Source organism: Lissotriton helveticus, chromosome 5_1 (assembly GCF_964261635.1).
Source record: "Lissotriton helveticus chromosome 5_1, aLisHel1.1, whole genome shotgun sequence".
Classification (NCBI taxonomy): domain Eukaryota; kingdom Metazoa; phylum Chordata; class Amphibia; order Caudata; family Salamandridae; genus Lissotriton; species Lissotriton helveticus.
The window spans coordinates 898267884-898293066 of record NC_136065.1 but is presented as its reverse complement, the minus strand read 5'-3'; positions in this window follow the sequence as shown (position 1 = coordinate 898293066).

Below are 25183 nucleotides of genomic sequence, written 5' to 3'. Positions count from 1 at the left end.
GCATTCTGTCCATCAACTGTTGTTTTGCATTTGTCACCCGAGTGGGATGGGTATGCTCAGACGTGAGTCCCATGCTCTCCACACCACTGGAGTCAAGCTATCGTGGCTAAAGATGGCTGATAGCCAGAAACCGGTCCTATGATGCTTGATTCCGGTCCAGGAAAGACATGGCTTGGCAGTTGGGGCTGGACTGATCCCATGAGGCACAGGGTCAAGTCTGATTTGCATATGGCCATGTCTGACCTGGGGTGGTGTGGAGTGCAAAAAAACGATGGATTTAGGCCCAGATCTCTGTACTGGGGTGAATGTATGACATTGTTCTGCATTCTGTCCATCAACTGTTGTTTTGCATTTGTCACCCCGAGTGGGATGGGTATGCTCAGACGTGAGTCCCATGCTCTCCACACCACTGGAGTCAAGCTATCCTGGCTGAAGACGGCTGATAGCCAGAAACCGGTCCTAAGAGGCTTGATTCCGGTCCAGGAAAGACATGGCTTGGCAGTTTGGGCTGGACTGTTCCCATGAGGCACAGGGTCAAGGCTGATTTGCATATGGCCATGTCTGAATTGGGGTGGTGTGGAGTGCAAAGAAATGATGGATTTAGGCCCAGATGTCTGCACTGGGGTGAATGTATGACATTGTTCTGCATTCTGTCCATCAACTGTTGTTTTGCATTTGTCACCCCGAGTGAGATGGGTATGCTCAGGTGTTAGTCCCATGCTCTCCACAGTACTGGAGTCAAGCTATCCTGGCTGAAGATGGCTGATAGCCAGAAACCGGTCCTAGGATGCTTGATTCCGGTCCAGGAAGGACATGGCTTAGCAGTTAGGGCTGGACTGTTCCCATGAGACACAGGGTCAAGGCTGATTTGCATATGGCCATGTCTGATCTGGGGTGGTGTGGAGTGCAAAAAAATGATGGATTTAGGCCCAGATCTCTGTACTGGGGTGAATGTATGACATTGTTCTGCATTCTGTCCATCAACTGTTGTTTTGCATTTGTCACCCGAGTGGGATGGGTATGCTCAGACGTGAGTCCCATGCTCTCCACACCACTGGAGTCAAGCTATCCTGGCTAAAGATGGCTGATAGCCAGAAACCGGTCCTAGGATGCTTGATTCCGGTCCAGGAAAGACATGGCTTGGCAGTTCGGGCTGGACTGTTCCCATGAGGCACAGGGTCAAGGCTGATTCGCATATGGCCATGTCTGAACTGGGGTGGTGTGGAGTGTAAAAAAATGATGGATTTATGCCCAGATCTCTGTACTGGGGTGAATGTATGACATTGTACTGCATTCTGTCCATCAACTGTTGTTTTGCATTTGTCACCCCGAGTGGGATGGGTATGCTCAGACGCGAGTCCCATGCTCTCCACACCACTGGAGTCAAGCTATCCTGGCTGAAGACGGCTGATAGCCAGAAACCGGTCCTAGGATGCTTGATTCCGGTCCAGGAAAGACATGGCTTGGCAGTTCGGGCTGGACTGTTCCCATGAGGCACAGGGTCAAGGCTGATTTGCATATGGCATGTCTGAACTGGGGTGGTGTGGAGTGCAGAAAAATGATGGATTTAGTCCCAGATCTCTGTACTGGGGAGAATGTATGACATTGTTCTGCATTCTGTCCATCAACTGTTGTTTTGCATTTGTCACCCCGAGTGGGATGGGTATGCTCAGTCGTGAGTCCCATGCTCTCCACACCACTGGAGTCAAGCTATCCTGTCTGAAGACGGCTGATAGCCGGAAACCGGTCCTAGGATGCTTGATTCCAGTCCAGGAAAGACATGGCTTGGCAGTTCGGGCTGGACTGTTCTCATGAGGCACAGGGTCAAGGCTGATTTGCATATTGCCATGTCTGAACAGGGGTGGTGTGGAGTGCAAAAAAATGATGGATTTAGGCCCAGATCTCTGTACTGGGGTGAATGTATGACATTGTTCTGCATTCTGTCCATCAACTGTTGTTTTGCATTTGTCACCCGAGTGGGATGGGTATGCTCAGACGTGAGTCCCATGCTCTCCACACCACTGGAGTCGAGCTATCGTGGCTAAAGATGGCTGATAGCCAGAAACCGGTCCTATGATGCTTGATTCCGGTCCAGGAAAGACATGGCTTGGCAGTTGGGGCTGGACTGATCCCATGAGGCACAGGGTCAAGTCTGATTTGCATATGGCCATGTCTGACCTGGGGTGGTGTGGAGTGCAAAAAAACGATGGATTTAGGCCCAGATCTCTGTACTGGGGTGAATGTATGACATTGTTCTGCATTCTGTCCATCAACTGTTGTTTTGCATTTGTCACCCCGAGTGGGATGGGTATGCTCAGACGTGAGTCCCATGCTCTCCACACCACTGGAGTCAAGCTATCCTGGCTGAAGACGGCTGATAGCCATAGACCGGTCCTAAGAGGCTTGATTCCGGACCAGGAAAGACATGGCTTGGCAGTTTGGGCTGGACTGTTCCCATGAGGCACAGGGTCAAGGCTGATTTGCATATGTCTGAATTGGGGTGGTGTGGAGTGCAAAGAAATGATGGATTTAGGCCCAGATGTCTGCACTGGGGTGAATGTATGACATTGTTCTGCATTCTGTCCATCAACTGTTGTTTTGCATTTGTCACCCCGAGTGGGATGGGTATGCTCAGTCGTGAGTCCCATGCTCTCCACACCACTGGAGTCAAGCTATCCTGGCTAAAGATGGCTGATAGCCAGAAACCGGTCCTAGGATGCTTGATTCCGGTCCAGGAAAGACATGGCTTGGCAGTTCGGGCTGGACTGTTCCCATGAGGCACAGGGTCAAGGCTGATTCGCATATGGCCATGTCTGAACTGGGGTGGTGTGGAGTGTAAAAAAATGATGGATTTATGCCCAGATCTCTGTACTGGGGTGAATGTATGACATTGTACTGCATTCTGTCCATCAACTGTTGTTTTGCATTTGTCACCCCGAGTGGGATGGGTATGCTCAGACGCGAGTCCCATGCTATCCACACCACTGGAGTCAAGCTATCCTGGCTGAAGACGGCTGATAGCCAGAAACCGGTCCTAGGATGCTTGATTCCGGTCCAGGAAAGACATGGCTTGGCAGTTCGGGCTGGACTGTTCCCATGAGGCACAGGGTCAAGGCTGATTTGCATATGGCCATGTCTGAACTGGGGTGGTGTGGCGTGCAAAAAAATGATGGATTTAAGTCCAGATCTCTGTACTGGGCTGATTGTATGACATTGTTCTGCATTCTGTCCATCAACTGTTGTTTTGCAGTAATGTACTTAAGGCCATGGATCTTGGTTCCTATTTCAGGGTTCCGCGTTTGGCACACTGCATAAACATTATAGTTCAAGACTTTCTGAAAAAATAACCCATAGTCAGCAACTTATGGACCATCTGCCGAAGAATATGAACTCATTTCAGCCATTCTTTTAAAGCTCGGAAGCAGCTGAGGATCTTTCAACGTGAATATAGGATGCCAGTCAAAGCACTCATCCAGGAGGTGGCAACACGTTAGAACTCGACGTTTTACATGCTTGATCGTCTGTTTGAGCAGTACAGGCCACTCAATTAATATGTCATGCAAAGAGGGGATGCCACTGTGAACGGCATGACCCTTCAGATGGAGCAACGGGGCCTAGTTAAATGCCTTACAGAGATGCTTCATCCTTTTGAGGTCTTCACACATGAAGTCAGCAAGGAGGAATGTACAATGGGCCAAGATATCCCATTATTTCAAATGCTAGAGCATCAGCTGAAGAAGGTGTCCGAATCATACAAAGGTGTAGAGGACAAAAAGGAAGCCTATGACTTGGTGGAGAGCTTAGCCCGTTGCTTAGCTGAAAATACAAGGATTGAAAATAACATTTTGTCACAAGAACATTACATTTCTACCAACATTCTGGATCCACAGGCAAAATTGGGGCTGAAGACATGCTTTCCTTTTTCAGAGATTGATGTTGCCCGCTACAAAGCTTGGATAGTTGAGGCAGCAAGTAAGTTAGAAAATGAACGTCTGTTAATTAAAAGCCCACAAGATCAACCCACAAGAAGTACTGCAGAAGGGCATGCAGCATCAAGAGCAACTTCAGGGTCTGAGGGCAGTGCGTTTGGATCACAACACTCACCATCACTATCGACAACAGCAACACTAACTGGATCATTAAGCCCGGTAGAATCGTTAGACGATTGGTATTTACAGTTAGGCATTTATAAGCGCAGTGCTGATGCACAGAGAAAAGAGCCCGAAAGTTTAGCAGCAGCACCCCTGAACATTGAGCAGATGGTCCAGGCCTATCTGGACGACCCTACAGAGGTGTACATTGATCAAAACCCATTACAGTATTGGTGTAGGAAAAGGGCTGAATGACCACTGCTCAGCAGGCTGCCGATAAGCTATCTGGTTTGCCCTGTCGCAAGTGTCTCTTCCGAACGTGTTTTCAGTGCTGCTGGTTCCATTGTAACAGTGAGAAGGACCAGTCTCTTGCCCAAAAACGTGGAGAGGTTAACAATGATCAAAATTAATCAGCACTTCATACCACCGAATTACACAAGACATGAAGCAAGGGAGGAAGATGAGGACAGCGGCTCAGGCGATGGAGTAGTGTGTCACATCATGATTACCTACTACTGGCTGAACCCCCAGAGTTTGAGGATGAGCTATACTTCCCTGACAATTAGGCTTGCACTTACTGTCTTCCTCCCTTTTTTTCCTTTATTTGTGTGTCTGTTGTTCCAGTTACGAACTTGGAATCATAACAAATCCATTACCACCGTCTTCTACTCTTCTTATTTCAATATACAACTTTCAGGTATCTGCATTTGACAGTAGAGTCCTCCAAATCCAGCTCCTCCGCTCCATCATACTGAATCTCCCGCCTAAATCCATTGCCCTCATGATGATTGGATGATGGAAAATAGAAGAAAAAATAAAAACTTTCCTAGTCCCGCTAAAAGAAGTGGAACATGATGACTACTATAGCTATCCTCCTTTCAGAGCCGAGAGAGACTGCCCATTAACTGAAAATGAGATGGAGCAGGTAATGATTGATGCCATGCATTGGATGCAGAGTCGCAGACTGGTTAATTTCTTGTTTGTTGTGCATGAAGTTATGTCATTGTGCACTAATCATCTTTCTACAGTACACACTAAACGTAACCCAAGGTGAATTTTCCCCTTCTTGCAAATAAGAAATTTGTACTTCTACTGCAGCTTTATACAATGCTTTTGATTGAATACAGGAAGGGGACTCAATCTGCGCACTGAGTATGACAACAGCACCATCCATGATGATGATGGCGAAAAAGACTGCCCGTTAACCTAAGATGAGAAGGAACAGGTAATGAAAAAATGAATGGCATCCATTGGACACCTGACTCTGAGCGATTGGTGTTTGTGTTTTTGTTGTTTGTTTGTTGTGCACGAAGTGAAGTCAAAGTGTACTAGTAGTCTTACTGTATACACTAAAGAGTGACTCAAGTCAATAATAGTTCTACTTTTGTTGTGTAATAACAACATTTTACTTCTACTGCATGCCGACCTTCACAGTCAGTCAGTGCAAGTATCGGATATGATTGATGGAATAATAACAAGCCAGGAGGATGTTTCATGCGTGGCATAAAAGCCTAAAGGTAAATACATCAACAACAACCACAGCAGACTGAAATGTCTGTGTAGAAGTGGAGTCAAGCGTAGCGGTGGGATGATTGCGGTGCTTTTAATTAACTAACTTAAATTGTAAAATGCTATGTTTATAATGGATATGTGATTTGCCTTTGTCCAACTCTTTAAAAAAAATACTCTAAACGGAGGATGTGCTAAGCAATGTGCCGTCAGGCCTGTCATGGTGGGCCTGCTCTGTCCTGTTGTTGTTGAAGGTCAATGCAGGAAACAGACTAGAGCAGAAATGATGCATACATGCAGCCTCGGAAAGTGTTCTTGTGTTGCACTACACCATAACTTGTGCATTTGTTTCAACTTTGTTTCTCAATATCCTCTTTGTGTTTCCATCTACAATTACAGGCCGGGCCTCGCCCTATACTTGGGAAAACATTACAATGCACACTTACCTTACCAATAAATCTAAAAAAAATTCCAGGTAGGCAGTGGCGACACCCAAGATTGATGGACGAGAGGACCAAGAGGAATGCTGAGATGCAAATCCAGTCCACATTTTTGACCAGGATAACACAGTAACTGTATCAACTTTCACCTTCTTTTAAATAATTTGATTAATTTTTTTGTCTACAATCTTTACAACAGTGTGTTCTTGTTGTTGTTGATATTATCATTACGTTTGCTCTCTGTTTATGATTCATCCCTACCAATATTTAAAAATTCTATTTGCTATCAGTAAAAGTATTAGGCCCGGAACATCAGAACAAGAAGTGTATGTAATCCGTGTGTCCTTAGCAATCATCATCATGCATGAATTTCCTTTTTCTCCCTTAACATATTGACATGGATATGGTAGTCTTCAAAAATTGTCGTTTGTTTGTCCATGCATACTGTTTTTCACTGCAAACCTTTCCCCTAACCCTCTTCCCATCCATTCAACAAACCCTAACCCTCTTCCCCCGGGCTGTGTGACTTATTGAGGTGTGACTAAATTAAATGTACACCAATATTTAATCACACGCTTGCTGGGGCGGATGTGGCGAAAGCAACAGTACTTCAATTTCAAGGCAGAGCGATGATCTTCTTCTGCTTGCCCACCCATGAGCAGTACATTTTAGAGGTGATTTTTACTTAACAAAGGAACATATACCTCAGCATTAATTGCCGGCATTGATTGGATTTGTTGTCATTCCTCATACACAGCACTAACTGTTACGCTGTAGGCCTAGTAAAGTGACTCGACACAACTATAGTTTGTAACTCTGTCTAGTAGGCTATCCCCACCACCATTATGTTTTGTTGTAAAATATTTTAGCAGATTATTGTTGCTCGGTAAGTTATGTACTGTACTTCATTATACTACTCCTCGAACAGTCTCTCAAAGGCGATTGACTGTCTCATTTTCTTTTTTTGCAAATGCTGCTGCCTTGCCAGTGTTTCCTACTAATGCTATACTACCACCACCACCCCAATCATGGCATGTTAGAAAAAGGAAACCATCTTCATCATGCAGCCATCGCTGTGCCCAAGTTAAACATCAAGCAAAGGTAAGAGAAGTTTGGGGAGGCATAATTAATAATGGACATATTTTCAATGATTTCACACACCCCTTTGAGTCCAGATAAAGAATGCATAGACTAGAAGAGAGAGACAAAGTACTGGTAGGACAACTCAATCAGTGAGGGGTGTCGCATCAATCTGTTTGTGTCTTACACAGTGAGCCAATTATTTAAATCAAACACTGGCTATGGGCGGACCTGCACCAGCAAGGAAACAGTGTGATGTAAAACAGTAACCCCACCTACAAAACATTAACAACATTGCATGTATAGTATAAATGTAGATTTAATTTACCCTAAGAAAAAAAACTATGTAAAACCCACAAAAGCTGACCCACCCACCTCCCTAACCCCAACCAATGTCCGTAAGAAACTGAAGTCCAAATGTCCAAAAATCCCCAACACCCAATTCCCACCCACCCAAACAAGAATTAAAAAAGGGGCCGAAGACAGGGACTCTAAGAGGAGTGACGAATTGGAGGACGACACACATCTGCTCCTCTAAACGGGTGACACGGCATGTCAGAGCGCGGCAGCTGGAGCAACAGTGGGGGGGCACCAGAGATGGTATTGCGGCGGTGGGCGGCCGCCTGACTGTGGCGCCGTACCGCTTGAGGGCGGTGGCTGGGGCCCGGGGCACTGGAGGAGGCTTCAAGTGCTGCAGCAGTCTTCTCCTCCTCCTCTGCCAAGACCACCAGCTGCCGATATTCACGTTGGATCGCCTCCAGTTTCCGGCGCCGTGCATTGGCAGCCAACTCCTTCCAATCAACCTTGGAAGGAGTAGCTTTATATCAAAAAGAAAAAACAAGACAATTGTAAAGTATACTCTTAGAAAAACAGTAAGACAAGTTATTTATACACATAGTGGCATGGTAGCACTATAAAGCACAGTACATAACATTTATTACATCTCACTCATCCTTCTTCCTTCCACCCGTCTTTCACTTTTAGTTGAACACCAGGTGATCTGATCTGACTTTTAGTCTTCTCCATAAAATTTTCAAAGCAGAATTGAAAAATCACAGATAAATGAGGCCATTGGTTACTCAATATTCCTGCCCCTATGCCAATTAAAGGGTGTCTTCACTCTTCAAACGTTCCCAACAACTTACTTACTTGGGACATCTACTTACCTACTTACTTACTTAGGACATCGGATCCCCGCCATCCTCACGCTAAAAAGGTACCACCCGCCATAAGGGCGGGGGTCCCGTGGGGACAATTAGGATGCTCCCTCCGTATTTTTAACATAGTGGTGGGTGGTGCAGAAAGCACCACCCGCCGCAGTGCTAAAAATACATGTTGTGCTTTTCCAAGCACAACGTGACAGGCCCCGCGTGGAGCCTGCCAAGTTGTGCTTTGAAAGGCAAGGGGTACCATAGCTTAGGTACCCTCCATGGGGGCTCGCAATGGGCACCCCAAGCATACTCCGCATGCTTTTCCATGGAAAGGCATTCCAAAATGCAGATTATGTAGCTGGAGGTGTGTTCAGACACCGCCACCATATTCAAACCTTTTCCGCCCGGTCGACATGTCGACTGTGCGGAAAATCGGCGGACGGCTTCTATCCGCAGCGGACCCCCCAGCCATAATATGGCGGGTCTTTTCTACAGGGATGGCGGGAGGTTTGCCCCTGCAGGATCGGCGGGCCCTAAGTCTCAACAGTACAGTATACATACAGTACACCCTTGCAGCGAGTGTAATGTCAACAATAGTTAAGGATTATGAATCTAACTTACCACCGCCCGCCATTGGTGCTGCCACTTCCCCTACCGCTCCATCGGTATCCTAGGCAACTGCTGCATCCTCTCCCTCCGTGTCGCCTTGGCTGGCCCCGGCAATGGTGGTCATGGTCGGTAATGCGCCTAGAAAACATTACACATTTTTTAGGCGTCATATACACCTCCCCCTATTGGTCAGTAGCAAGATTGAAAAATTAGTTAATAGTATATAGCATACATCACTAGTACAAATCAGGTAGTAGTCGAGTAGACACTAGTAGTTATATATGGCCCCTAGGGTCATTCTAGCTTTTGCTTAGTTAGCCCGAGCCATGGAACCATTTTACCTTTGTGTCTTTTATTTTTGCACGTGTGACGTTACCTTGCAGCTTACTGTAAAAGACACCTTTGAGCCATTATGACCTCACACTGCTACTAGCTAAGAGCTGCATACAAGCGGTCAACCAAAACATTAACAAGCCACTTTTTTATGAAGTTCTGGTGTACTATTAGTCCATATTGCTTATCCATAAATGCTACACTTTTTCGCACGGCTGAGAAATGCTTGCAATATACTAACGCGCACCACTTCATTTTTTGCATTACAGACGGAAGATTCCCTTCTATGAACCAGAGCTTTGCATAGCTTATGATGCAACAACTACCAGTACTAGGTTCTTCTAAGGTGAGGGGTCCCTTCACTCAGAGATCTTCATTTTTAAATTTATATAAACTAAATTCCTACCTAGGGGATGGTGGTGCTTCCGCCACTGTTCAGTTATCATGATTTAATTAACAACTGTAAGTAAGTGTAACAATATTTATTGTTTTAATGTTATTGATTTCCCTGTTGCTGCTGAATTATAATAGAACAACGTACAAAGCTTGTCAATAAACATTTTTTGAACTTACATAGACTTGGTGGTATTTGGTGTGGACTTACACGAGTGAGCAAATTAAAGGAAGCATGTGCATTGCTTCCACGACTGAGAGGTTGGGTGTGTTATGTTCTGGGTTGTCTACTTGTTGGGTACCTTGGGGGGAAGGTTCGGAGAGCTAATACCTATGACAAGACACTACTATAACTAGTCGGGCAGGGGATTGTGGTGGGTTGTGATACTGAACTTCTGATTGAGGTATTTGAGGAAGGTCCACCCTACCATCACCAACATCCTATTTTCTTGTGGAAAGGTCTGTATGTTCAAAATCCCTACAACAGTAGTAGTATGTCCTGTCATATCAAAATAGTAATAAATCTGCTTGGGCATTTGTTGGTGTGAATTGTCAAGGCCTCAAGATTAACAAAGACTCAAAATCAATAAGACTAGAAGTAGTACAAGAGGACGACTAAAAGGACTGGACTCAATGGCTAGAGATACTGGTGAGTCTGAGTTCTATTTACAACCTTTTAAATAAAGAGTGGCAACTTAGCTACTACAGTACAGACAGACTAATAGTAGTAGTAGTACAGAGAGTCATCATAGCAGAGGCAGGGATAACAAGATTTTCGAAACAGTACAGATCGAAGGATAATTGTTGGTAAAAAATAGCATTAGGAAACTGAAACAATAGTTCGGGGAAAATATGGTGCAGTAAAAGTTATGGAATAAGAATTATTATTAAAAACAAGAAGACTTACTAGGGCCAGCAGAGGAGCCCTCGTTGGTGTCCTCCTGGTGTTCTTGTTCTCCCGCCGACTGAGTCCCACTCCCTGTCTGCCTGCCCCTGGGTGCTGAACAGGAAAGATATAAGAAAGAGACAAACATTGATGGATGGTGTCAAACAAATAAAATATTTTTAAAGAACGGTCAAAAAACACTTATGTAAACAACAATTGCAATAACTAAATTGACCAATCTCATCTGGTCAACAAGTAGTATCGGGGGATTCGTGGATTGACTACTTCCTATTTATCAACACTAATCCAGTCTTCTATTCTGATTCCAGAATACTAACTAAGCATAAGTGCGACATACCACCCGACTTAGCCCACCTATTCCAGGTGTGCCAATTGTACATTAAGTATGCATTCCCACTTCTTTTAGTCCTCAACAATGCATATGGTCAAATGGAGGACACATGACTCCATTTTTTTGTATACGCCAAATTTTGGGTTGATTGATTGATGCTGATATTCTGCTAGTGCTAAGCCTATTACCACCACTCAATGAACAAACTAGAATAAGGTTCTAATAAAGACTGGGGTACTAGCAGCACATGATGTAACTGAGGGGGCATCACGCATACCGCTAAGAAATAACAAACTCAAACAAAGTAACTAAACCTAATTATCAATCCGCCCCTATCTCTTAGTGACAGGACAAAGTAAGGACTAGGGTCACTATAGCATTATGTAACTTAATTTCTCTAAAATAAACTCTTACATAATCACGCAAAGCGAGCGCAAACGCAAAGCTGCAAACAAGTAAGATTAGTAGTAGCTCTGAGGACCACCTGCGTCATGACAATCACAAAAGACTTTTAAACCTAATTAACCTGGAATGTAAGCAGCAACATTCTAGCTGGTTGGAAGAAAAAAAACATTTGCAATATATAACACAGAGCAGAAGAACAGACACAAAGTAGTAATAATTAAATAGTTACTTGCCAAGACCCGGGACCTCCACTCCTAGCAGGCCTAGCAGGTCCTGCTCACGGTCCAGGATGTCGGACCACCAGTGCGTCAACTGCGCATGGGTGCGCCCGACCCCAGAGCAGCAGAACACTGACCGGCGTACCTTCCCCCGGTGCTGTTGACGCTCCCGGAGCCCGTACCCGGACCTAGGCCTGCCACCTGCTGCGAGGGTTGAGGGGAGGTGGCGCTGCACAAAGAAGATACATGCAGCCAAATCCACCTCCCCAAATAAGGCCTGTGCCTGCACCCCTTGTGGGCGCCGCCTTCCGCAAGGAAGGCGGTCACGGCTCTGGACCCTACAGTTCGGCGTGGTTCTGGGTAGAGAGAGACGGGGCGGGAAAGAAAAGGTAATAAAATTTAAAAAGTAAGTAAAGGAAACAGCAGGCAATAGAAAAAGAGTGAAAAAGTAGCTAAAAAACACAAAAAGAAGACGAAAAACAAAAATATAGAAGCAGGAAAATAGTTAGAGAGATAATAAATAAAAAAGATTAAAAAAAAGTGGTTTGAAACTAAGGATTGTAAAGATACAGGGAGGATTGAAAATCAGGGGCCCAGAACCATGCAATAGAGTGAAAAACAAGATGGTCGCGCCCATTGCGACCACCTGCGCAAGTTCACACAATATTTTCTCCCCAAGCACACACAAAGCATCGCAAACAAGTAAAAGCGTTCCCAAACAGGAAATACGTACCGCGTACAGACGCGAGCATGCATTGCGCGACCCGGAACAGGAAGTAAGCATCGCGGGCGGGTGGGACAAGTAAAAACAAGATGGCCGCACCCATGAGCAACCGCATGGGTAAGTTGGTGAGCCGCGATCACGCAGAAAATACCGCGAACAGACGGGAAAAAAACGTCTGCGTCTTCGCGATATTTGTGTGTGTTTGCAGAGATTTTTAGCATTATCGCGATAGTTTGCGAAAGTGAATTTCACAAATTCCACCCACCCCTACTCAGCCCTACCGGTGTGAAGACTTGGGGTTCTAACCGACATGATTGCTGTAAAGGGATGGGATTATGGGCGCTGTAGTATATGTGTGCAAGTAGTGTTAGTAGGCGTTAATATTATACAGGAAGTGGAAAGTGAACTACTGACTGCTACTGTGTGTTTATACTATACCGGTGTGAAGACTTGTGGATCAAACCGGGCTGATTGCTGTAAAGTGATGGGCTCTGGGCGCTGTAGGATACTAGCCGCTGTAGTATAACTGTGTAAGTAATGTTAGTATGCGTCTATAGTATATAGGGAGTGGGTAGCGATGAGGGGAACCTTGGGGAGTTTGTACACGGTGCTGGAGAACACGGTTGCCTTGCTTTCTGCTCCTGTTCGTGGGTGTTTAAGGTATCTTGTTTTCCTGCACTAAATCTACTTATCGGATCCACTGCTGTCTGCCTCTTCACTACATAAGTTTGGCAATGAGCGGGAGAGGGTAAAAAAAAGGCAGCACACACCAATACTTCAAAGTTGCTTGCATTGTGCTGAAGACCCGTTTTCTTCATGTCGCTGTTTCGACTCATCCCAGGGTCGTCGGCTCATTGAACTATGTAATCTGACCTCAGGTAGGATTTAGATTTTTAGATTTTGAACTCCCTCTGCCTCGTCACTACACTCTGGTCGCTGTACAACACCTGTGTAAGTAGTGTTAGTTTTCATTTATACTAACCAATGCATCATGGTCCTAGGGCGCGCGACCTCTCAGGTGCAGCTCATACAATGTCCCGGGGTGTGCATCCGCAGGACATTTATGTTTGCTATGAGAGGGCGGGTGCATGGCTTCCACCCTGTGATAGAAAATCCTTGTTTGACTAGTTGAAGCGAGCGGAGGACAACTTCATATCGCTTTAATAGATCGGATCCGGTGGTAAAAAAGGAGAAAAAAAAAGCGGGGTCTCACTCGTTGATTTAAATTAGGCTCCTGGTGGGAAATGTTCCAATTATTATATTGCGGGGTCTCTGTAGGACTGGGGATCTTAATGTCACATGTAAATTAGGTGCGGAAGAGTTTCATAGCCTAGGGGATCGCCACCTTCTCGGGTATTGTTTACTAATTGTTCGGGGGACTTCGAGGCCAACTGAAGTCCAGGGAGCGCCACCCTCTGGGGCTTTACTTAAATATGCAGGGTTGGAGATGGCAGCCTCTGAAGTTGCAGTGGTCCTAGGCAGTGTCTTATTGGTTCTATAATCACACGGGCAGTACTCATGGTGTTATAAAGTGATACACGCATAGAACCTTTGCAGGTGTAGAGTTACGCAGGCTTCATTTAAGTAATAGTCTATTGGTTTATATTTCGTAGGTGCACCGCAAAATTACAAATGTTTTCTCTCATGACCTCCTATAAACAGACGATTTTCACAATAAATTACAGACAAGTGTTGTCAAAATAAGAAGACCTATACACTCACTTATTTATTAGAAAAAAAAATAACCTTCATGAAAACAGGCTTCACTGCTCACCTGCCACCATCGGTTTGTCCAACTACGTTTTGGTGCAAGCTCCGATTCCAGGGTACCTTTGTAGGATGGGAGAGCAGGTCTCCGGTTGGGTGCGGTGTCTTGATACCACGATGGAAGGCGTCAGAATGCCAAGGCATCATGATGGGGTGAGCACCCCCTTCGCTCATTTTGGTTCAATCAATTCAGTGTCTGAAAAGGGAGGAATAATTTAATGGTGGAAACGTCTGGAGGTAAATGAAGGTTTATTTCAAGCTTAATAGGAAACACCAGTTGAGTGCATCCTTCGTGTTTGAAGTACGATCTACCAACTGTTAGTGGTAATCATGGTTCAAAGTGGAGTTGGAGTGCACGACAATACATAAGGTTAAATAATTATATGTTGTACCAAGGTTCACATACAAAGGAACATAGCGCATGCTAGAAGCATAATGTGTGAGTGGAATGCAGTGGCGAAGACACTTAGTAATGAGCTCACTACAGGGCCCTAAAAGTCAATGCCACATGTCTGTAGGGCAGCGCTGCACGCTGGCTCAGGACTACAGTACGGTCCAGCAGGTCCTTAAAATGAGACAGACATGTGACTGAAAGAGGTGAGAGATCACATCATTACGCACGGCAACAACGCTTTTTCGCAACTGCACACCCAGGCTGATGCAGCCCACCCCTCCCGAAGCACTGTGCTCAACACGTGTCTGTAGAGCAGCGCTACCCGCTGGCTCAGGCCCGCAAAACGGTCCAGCAGGTCTTTAAAATGAGACAGAGATATGATTGAATGAGGCCAGAGATCACATCATTACGCAGGGAACTTCGCTTGTTCGCACCTGCGCACTCAGGCTGATGCAGCCCACCCCTCCAGCAGCACCACACTCAATTGGAGCCTCTGTGCAACCAGGCTCCACTGCTCACCTGCTGTCATTGTTGTTTGTGCAAACACTACGGGCAGCAGTGTTCACAATTCAGTTGTAGTGTTGATTGCATGATGGTGTACCCCTCATGATTTCCTTTGGAAACACGACGGGCAGTAGGGTTCACAATTGATATCCAGTGTTGATTGCCAGGATGGTGTACACCTCATGGATCCCTTTTTTTACTACATATTGTGATATGCAAGGTGGATGCGGACATATCACCTGAGGCAGTGTGGAAGACCTGGGACATGTGGCATCGTCGTTATTCTATTTATACATATATGCAAATTGGGTTGGGCTTGCTTACTCCAGGCTAGCATAGGGGTGTGAATAATTGTTCCAGGGATCTGGGCGTTGTTCAGTTCCTGCCTGACCAGGAAGTGTAGTTTCGTCTGTTTCTTTTGCAGTTTTGATGTCGCAGAATGCGCAATTTATATTAATGTAGCATGTACTGGGAGGGCGGCAACTATCACTAATGAGATGCTGTTCGAAAAGAATGAATGGCGAACATTACATGTTGTTGTCAAGGTTGTGAATATGCGCAGACATGCATGTCAATGGTGTGCGGTATCATTGAAAGTGTTGCTATCACGAAACGTACACATGCGAATGTGCTCGGATGGAGGGAGGATCAACAGTGAGGCTACGTCATTCACTGTGATAACGATCATTACATTCAAGCAATGTATGTCAAACATGAATCTGAAAGTCTCACATATGACACACCACTATATTGGTAAAGCCTGACAACAGAGCGTACAGCAATACAAATCTACAGATTTCTTTTGTCACATGTGATCTGTGATGTGCACTCTGCCCGTGGCTGATGATACTCCTTAGAGCCACCAATACCCAGGCCGAAAGGCAGCACAATAATGTGCACACACACCAGGGGCATCGTGTAACACACATTTGTTTCTTGATGTCACGTTACAGATGCATGGCCATCACACGTGGAAGGCTTAATGTACAGACCATGAATATTGATCAAGATGATCGTTGCATGTTGTGTGTAGTATAAGATATCTATACACAGAAAAAAAACTTTTCAAAAAAGCTGTTTAATGTGAAGTGGTGTCTCTCATCAAACGCTGTAGAGAGATGGGTGGGGTCGTCCAACTGTTACAATGGGAAATGGTATGAAGCAATCAAATGCTTTTTTTTAATGTCACATGGCAATCGCGCACCAAGCGTGCAAGGAGGCCGCACCCGAAGCGAATTTTAGAAAATATGTTTATCATAATATAAGTTTATTACAGTTAGAAATATATAAAAAAGTTTAAAATATTTTAGATTATTGCTTGCTGTCATGTACTGTTTAAAGTTATTTAGATATACTTTTGAGACAAAAAATAAAAGCGGGAATGGCATACCGGGTGCGACACCATACATCTGTGATGTAACACAGGGCCTGGTGGTGTACACTTGTCGCATACGCAACGCGCAGCGGGCGCGACCCCATACATACGTAACTTAATCCGTGACTTGGTACTGCGTACCCGTCGGATACCAAATTAGCAGCTGGGGCGACTTCATGCGTATATGATGTTCCACGAGATGCAGTGTCACAAACCCGTTGGATACAAAATTCATATCATTTACGAGTTTAGCAATATTGTGGATCGGAGTCGCCTGGTGATGGAGCTTGGTACGCTACCGTTATGGGAGTGCAGATTTCTCCCCCCCCAAAAATAGAGATACATATTTTTGGGGAAGATATAAAACATTACATAATTTTTAAAGTTAAAAAAATGAAGTATCATAGAGTTCCAAAATATTTAAAAATATAATAGAAAAAATATAGGATTTATAAACATCAAAATATGAAATTAACATTTAAAAAACCTTTGAAATTTACTGAAAAAAACATAGGTTTTACAGACGTTATAGTTAGGAATTAGCATTTAAAAAACCTTAGCAATTCACAAAAAAAACATAGGTTTCAGGGACGTTATAGTTAGTTGAACATTTGAGTCATATAAAACCAGAGAAATTAGCCTGTTATAGTTAATTGAGCTAACTATAACTCGCGTGCCCGCAATGCACTGGTGATGATGTCACATATTACATCATTCATGACATGGGTCAGTGACATCACTGATGACATCACTGAAACCTATGTTTTTTTTAGTGTATTTCTATTTTTTAAATGCTAATACCTAACTATAATGTCTGTAAAACCTATGGGTTTTTTCAGTGAATATATATATGCTGAACACTCTTTTAAACAAAGAGGCAGAGGCATCGTAGGGGGAGCAGGAAACATCTTTAATGCAGCAAATGACTCATACATGGCGAATGCATTTCGGCTATGTCTAGCCTTCCTCAGCGCCCAGAGTCTGTGAACAGGGTGTGGGCAAAAATGAATGTTATGCAGTGTCCTGCCGCACCCAGATTGGTTTGTCTCTGACCCCGCCTCCCAGATGGTGAATCTACTCCACCTGAAGCCAGGTAACTGCAGCGCAACTACAGGTCCCAAGATGCAGCGCTTCAATGAGGTGAGTGATACGGGTGGGATCAGGTACATATTGCGGCGAGGGTTAGTCATCTCTGTATCCACAAGTGTCCTGTAGCTCCTTTTAAAGCGTTCCCTCCAGTCCCCCAAACCGCAAAACCTCCGAAGCAAGAACAGGAAAATAACGGGGGCTCGTCCGAGTTTCCAACTTGCCCGTCGTGGTGCACGAATGCCTCCAACACCGCCAAAGTCCTTGCATCCTACTCCGAGGGTGGGTCTGGCAGCTTTCAGTAACCTGAATGAAGATAGCGCCGGAGCGGTTACCAGTAGAATCCAGGCCAACTTTGAATGTGGGGGCCCCTGTAACGCGATACTGGCAATCGCGTGGAACATGCTGAACACTCCTTTAAACAAAGAAGCAGAGGTCTCGTAGGGGGAGCAGGAAACATCTTTAATGCAACAAATGACTCATACATGGCGAATGCATTTCGGCTATGTCTAGCCTTCCTCAGCGCCCAGAGTCTGTGAACAGGGTGTGGGCAAAAATGAATGTTATGCAGTGTCCTGCCACACCCAGATTGGTTTGTCTCTGACCCCGCCTCCCAGATGGTGAATCTACTCCACCTGAAGCCAGGTAACTGCAGCGCAACTACAGGTCCCAAGATGCAGCGCTTCAATGAGGTGAGTGATACGGGTGGGATCAGGTATATGTTGCGGCGAGGGTTAGTCATCTCTGTATCCACAAGTGTCCTGTAGCTCCTTTTAAAGCGTCCCCTCCAGTCCCCCAAACCGCAAAACCTCCGAAGCAAGAACAGGAAAATAACGAGGACTCGTCCGAGTTTCCAACTTGCCCGTCGTGGTGCACGAATGCCTCCAACACCGCCAAAGTCCTTGCATCCTACTCCGAGGGTGGGCCTGGCAGCTTTCAGTAACCTGAATGAAGATAGCGCCGGAGCGGTTACCAGTAGAATCCAGGCCAACTTTGAATGCGGGGCCCCTGTAACGCGATACTGGCAATCGCGTGGAACATGCTGAACACTCCTTTAAACAAAGAAGCAGAGGCCTCGTAGGGGAGCAGGAAACATCTTTAATGCAGCAAATGACTCATACATGGAGAATGCATTTCGGCTATGTCTAGCCTTCCTCAGCGCCCAGAGTCTGTGAACAGGGTGTGGGCAAAAATGAATGTTATGCAGTGTCCTGCCGCACCCAGATTGGTTCGTCTCTGACCCCGCCTCCCAGATGGTGAATCTACTCCACCTGAAGCCAGGTAACTGCAGCGCAACTACAGGTCCCAAGATGCAGCGCTTCAATGAGGTGAGTGATACGGGTGGGATCAGGTACATGTTGCGGCGAGGATTAGTCATCTCTGTATCCACAAGTGTCCTGTAGCTCCTTTTAAAGCATCCCCTCCAGTCCCCCAAACCGCAAAACCTCCGAAGCAAGAACAGGAAAATAACGGGGGCTCGTCCGAGTTTCCAACTTGCCCGTCGTGGTGCACGAATGCCTCCAACACCGCCAAAGTCCTTGCATCCTACTCCGAGGGTGGGCCGGGCAGCTTTCAGTAACCTGAATGAAGATAGCGCCGGAGCGGTTACCAGTAGAATCCAGGCCAACTTTGAATGCGGGGGCCCCTGTAACGCGATACTGGCAATCGCGTGGAACATGCTGAACACTCTTTTAAACAAAGAAGCAGAGGTCTCGTAGGGGGAGCAGGAAACATCTTTAATGCAGCAAATGACTCATACATGGCGAATGCCTTTCGGCTATGTCTAGCCTTCCTCAGCGCCCAGAGTCTGTGAACAGGGTGTGGGCAAAAATGAATGTTATGCAGTGTCCTGCCGCACCCAGATTGGTTAGTCTCTGACCCCGCCTCCCAGATGGTGAATCTACTCCACCTGAAGCCAGGTAACTGCAGCGCAACTACAGGTCCCAAGATGCAGCGCTTCAATGAGGTGAGTGATACAAGTGGGATCAGGTACATGTTGCGGCGAGGGTTAGTCATCTCTGTATCCACAAGTGTCCTGTAGCTCCTTTTAAAGCGTCCCCTCCAGTCCCCCAAACCGCAAAACCTCCGAAGCAAGAACAGGAAAATAACGGGGGCTCGTCCGAGTTTCCAACTTGCCCGTCGTGGTACACGAATGCCTCCAACACCGCCAAAGTCCTTGCATCCTACTCCGAGGGTGGGCCTGGCAGCTTTCAGTAACCTGAATGAAGATAGCGCCGGAGCGGTTACCAGTAGAATCCAGGCCAACTTTGAATGCGGGGGCCCCTGTAACGCGATACTGGCAATCGCGTGGAACATGCTGAACACTCCTTTAAACAAAGAAGCAGAGGCCTCGTAGGGGGAGCAGGAAACATCTTTAATGCAGCAAACGACTCATACATGGCGAATGCATTTCGGCTATGTCTAGCCTTCCTCAGCGCCCAGAGTCTGTGAACAGGGTGTGGGCAAAAATGAATGTTATGCAGTGTCCTGCCGCACCCAGATTGGTTCCTCTCTGACCCCGCCTCCCAGATGGTGAATCTACTCCACCTGAAGCCAGGTAACTGCAGCGCAACTACAGGTCCCAAGATGCAGCGCTTCAATGAGGTGAGTGATACGGGTGGGATCAGGTACATGTTGCGGCGAGGGTTAGTCATCTCTGTATCCACAAGTGTCCTGTAGCTCCTTTTAAAGCGTCCCCTAGAATCCACGCCAACATATTACATCACTCATGACATGGGTCAGTGACATCACTGATGACATCACTGAAACCTATGTTTTTTTAGTGTATTTCTATTTTTTAAATGCTAATACCTAACTATAATGTCTGTAAAACCTATGGGTTTTTTCAGTGAATATATATATATATATATATATATATATATATATATATATATATATATATATATATACACACAGACACTCTAAAGTATACATTATACATACACACACATATATAAAATTACACACATATATATATGCTTATATTATATAGGTATTCATGCAGCTGAAAATGTCTAAAATCTAAAATGAATATGATTATTTGCTCCCTTAAAAGATACACCTTTTCTTTCAAAATGTTGGGATTTTTTGTTAATTGGAGCTGGTCAAACCAACCACTTTTTAGACACCCTTCACTGATTATCACATGACCCGGACAAAGGCCTCTGGCCGGAACGCGCAGGTCGTTTTTTTGTTATCTGACGCACTTTGCATGGTTGAAACTTAAGGAGAAATGAAAAAAGAAAAAAAGCAAATAAACATGAAGTGAGCAACTTGAACTTACCTGGATTTGCTGTTTGGTGTACTGCCTTTCTGTGACCCTCTGGGACTTGGTGGTTATTGCTGAGGGCATGCACGGAAAACTTCTTCCACATTATATATTTATATATATATATATATATCTATATATATATATATATATAAACACATTTCACCATCCAATAGTTTCACTACACTCACTTATTTGTTGTCGGGCATAGGCACCAACACATTATTATCACTGAGGCATACATAAACATAAGCGAATCTCCAAGGCACAGTCTGTCATCCCACTCCTACTTGAGTAACACGCCACCAGGGTATTCACACATCCGTAATAGGAGGTATTCACCGGCACTTTGCCGTAATCAGGAACCCTTTTTTCCGACCGACACGACTATCGTGCATATTGGCTCCGCGCATCAGGAAGCAAACCAGGTTTGACTGCGTGGTTGCTAGGGTTATACGGACAACAAGAGCCCTTAGCCAATCAGGGACTTACACGTTTCCCAGCTTACTCAAGCCGACATATCGGAACCCACTACACATTAACGTGGGCTGACATGGGAGGGCGGAATGTGGATGACACAATCATTACGGAGATATGATTAGCCTAATTTGTAGAACTAGCCTCAATGTACGAGCAGTATATTTAGTCATGTTTAAATTTCGAACGAGTGTGTAAACAGCAATAATACAATACGGCCATGCCAACAATGTGCTGATTATAGAAAACTGTGACGTCACTCGCCAGGATGCAATTTAGTCACCATAGCAACCAATAATGCCAATTATGTGTGTGACTTGTGGGCCCCAGACACTGTATGTATATATAAATGCACTGAGAGATGGTCAGATGTTAGTGAGCAAGGCGGGAGTGATCCGCCGAAACGCGTCTGAGCAGAAGCTGTAACTGAAAATAAAACGCTTGAATTATGATACACGGAGTCAGCGCCTTCTTTTGATGGAAAGTTTGGTATGTTGAAAATATATATATATATATATATATAGATATATATATATATATATATTCACTGAAAAAAACATAGGTTTCACACCAGTTATAGTTAGGAATTAGCATTTAAAAAACCTATTAAATTCACTGAAAAAACCATAGGTTTCACACCAGTTATAGTTAGCTGGAAATTTTACTGGCATAAAACCAATGAAATTCCCACGTTATAGTTAGTTGGACTCACTATAACTTGCGCGTGCAATGCACTGCTGATGACGTCACATATTACATCACTCATGACATGGTCAGTGACATCACTCATGACATCACTGATGACACCATCCTAGTGACAGACCTCCTTTCACTGTAATGTAAACTTTGAAACACATATTCAAAAATAGAAACTAACATTTTCAAAAAAATGGAGATACCCATACCAGTTACAACAACCAATTCAGTAATTCCACCATCTATATACACATCCACTCATTCACCAACAGTTCTATGTAGTCACTCATACATATACTCACTCATCATATATAGTGATACACCTATATATCCTGTTACACAACGACAGTCATCCAAAAGTTACTCACACACATACTCACACATGCAAATAAACTATTGAACATCCATTTATTTGCATATACAGCTATACACACACTACCACCTTACTTCTAAGAAAACATACACATATTTACTCTGTTAAACAATCACTTATAGAAAAACATAGTTATTTAAACAGGAACTCTTACAATCCCTCACTCTCACATATACTCACTTATATACATCAATATTCACATATACTAGATTAAAACATATGTAGTTACTGATAAAGACACTAGTGAGACAGTCATCCACTCACTAACACACACATATACACACTCATCCACCCATACAGTCCTGCACATATGCTGTCTTCAAAACACATACAAACAGAGAGTCAGTCATTCATGCATCTATGTGCTAAGTAATACCCTCACCAAACCATATAGACATTCATACTGATATTACAAAAAACATCTAATAACCCATATACATACACATGTAGCTACTCACCAACCCATGCAGCCACTTATACACAAAGTGAAACACTAATACATATATTTAAATATTTAAACATTACTCACTAATATTTATTTTTCAGAAAGACACACATTCACTGGATGGTGTCATCAGTGATGTCATGAGTGATGTCACTGACCATGTCATGAGTGATGTAATATGTGACGTCATCAGCAGTGCATTGCACGTGCAAGTTATAGTGAGTCCAACTAACTATAACGTGGGAATTTCATTGGTTTTATGCCAGTAAAATTTCCAGCTAACTATAACTGGTGTGAAACCTATGGTTTTTTCAGTGAATATATATATGTATATGTATGTGTGTGTGTATATGTATATATATATATATATTTATATATATATTCACTGAAAAAACCATAGGTTATAGACCATATATAGTTAGGAATTAGCATTTACAAAACCTTGAAAATTCACTGAAAAAACCATAGGTTATAGACCATATATAGTTAGGAATTAGCATTTAAAAAACCTTATTTTACTCACACAAAACCATTGAAATTCCATATATAGTTAGTTGCACTAACTATATATCGCGCACCTGCAATCCACTGCTGATGATGTCACATATTACATCATTCATGACATGGTCAGTGACATCACTGATGACATCACTGATGACATCTCAAATGACATCACTGATGACATCACTGATGACATCTCATTTGACATCAATGACCACATCACTGATGATATCATTCATGTGACAATACAATGCATCTCCTCACATTTTAATATAACCTCTGTTTCACCCAGTGTTAAATACAGAATATAATTTTTGAAACCATTGACACACCAATACTAGTTACTACATACGCACTCACTGATTCCTACGTCTACACACACCTTCACTCATTCACCCATACTATCATTCATACATACAATCACTCATCTTTACAACACTATCATATGCACTCATACACCTATACAGACACTCACAGTCTGCCACTCATCCATGGAGTTACTCACACACCTAGTCAGTCCTGTAAAGAATCAATGACACTTCCATTTTCTTGTCTATACAGTTAAACATAGAGCACCTTACATTTTCAAACATATACTAACACATACTTACCTTGTTATACAATCATTGATACAAGTACACATTGATCTGCACAGAGTCACACACCTCCCAGCCAGCCACACACACACTCAGTCTCCCATACAAATACTTGGACAATCAATCAGTAACCCATATAGTTAATCATATAGCTACTGATCAAAACATGCAGCAGTTTACAGAACAACAGACATAATGATGCACAAATTAAGACACTTTAGTCACTAACCCATGCACTCAGTGAGACACATTTAATCACTCACTCATGCATTCAGTCATGCACCTACTAAATCCTTTGTCCAGACACTTATACTTCCACTCATTCTTCAATATGTAAGACACATTTTAACTTTACAGAAACATACAGTCACTGGATGTTGTCATCAGTGATGTCATCAGTGATGTCATTTGAGATGTCATCAGTGATGTCATCAGTGATGTCACTGACCATGTCATGAATGATGTAATATGTGACATCATCAGCAGTGGATTGCAGGTGCGCGATATATAGTTAGTGCAACTAACTATATATGGAATTTCAATGGTTTTGTGTGAGTAAAATAAGGTTTTTTAAATGCTAATTCCTAACTATATATGGTCTATAACCTATGGTTTTTTCAGTGAATTTTCAAGGTTTTGTAAATGCTAATTCCTAACTATATATGGTCTATAACCTATGGTTTTTTCAGTGAATTTCAATGGTTTTTTAATAGCAAATATCATAAGCTGTCGAATGTCAAGTACGTGGTAAGTGAAAACATTTTCGTGTTTATGCACACTGATCTGCTTTGAATGGTGCCCCCCCCCCTCATTTCTATTAGGAGTACTCTCTCTTTGCAGATAGTGAAAGGTAGTTAACGCAGGTCTTTGCCCCCATTGTAATCCGTCGTGCCTGCTTCTCTCTCCATTTGATTCATTGTTATCCAAGTATTTACTGTTTTAGAATTAGTTCTCTTTGGTTCATTCTCTATTTACAAACAAACACAGAGTCGCAATACTCTGTTTAGTCTTTGCAGATAACGAAAAATCGTGTAAAAAAAAAGAAAAGGAATCGAGCAAAATCAGTAGGCCACTAATGGGATCTCTTTTTGACCTCGCTAAAATAGAAACATTAGGAACAACCCCTCATGACAAATACAAAACTAGTGAGATGAACTGAACTCCACACAATGATGGCTGCAAAACAGCTCTGCTCCGCCACCCACCCCGCCCAAAATAACGATAAAGAACGGCTGCCATGATTGGTTGCGGAATGACCACGACGGAGCTACGAAATGGTGCTGCTCTCATGCTAACCCCAGCTTCAGTCTGAAACATCCAGAAACACTGTAGACTACCAATTCGATCAGTTCCGGTAGCGCCCCAATGTAACCCGGTAGAGAAGAACTAGCCCTCCCCTCTTTGACTGATGGTTCTTGTTGCCTGTCCCTTCTGTTGTCATTTAACAGAACTATTTAGCCTGCTGAAAGGGGTTGTGTTCCGACCGCTGGTTGGTGGAGACATTTTGACT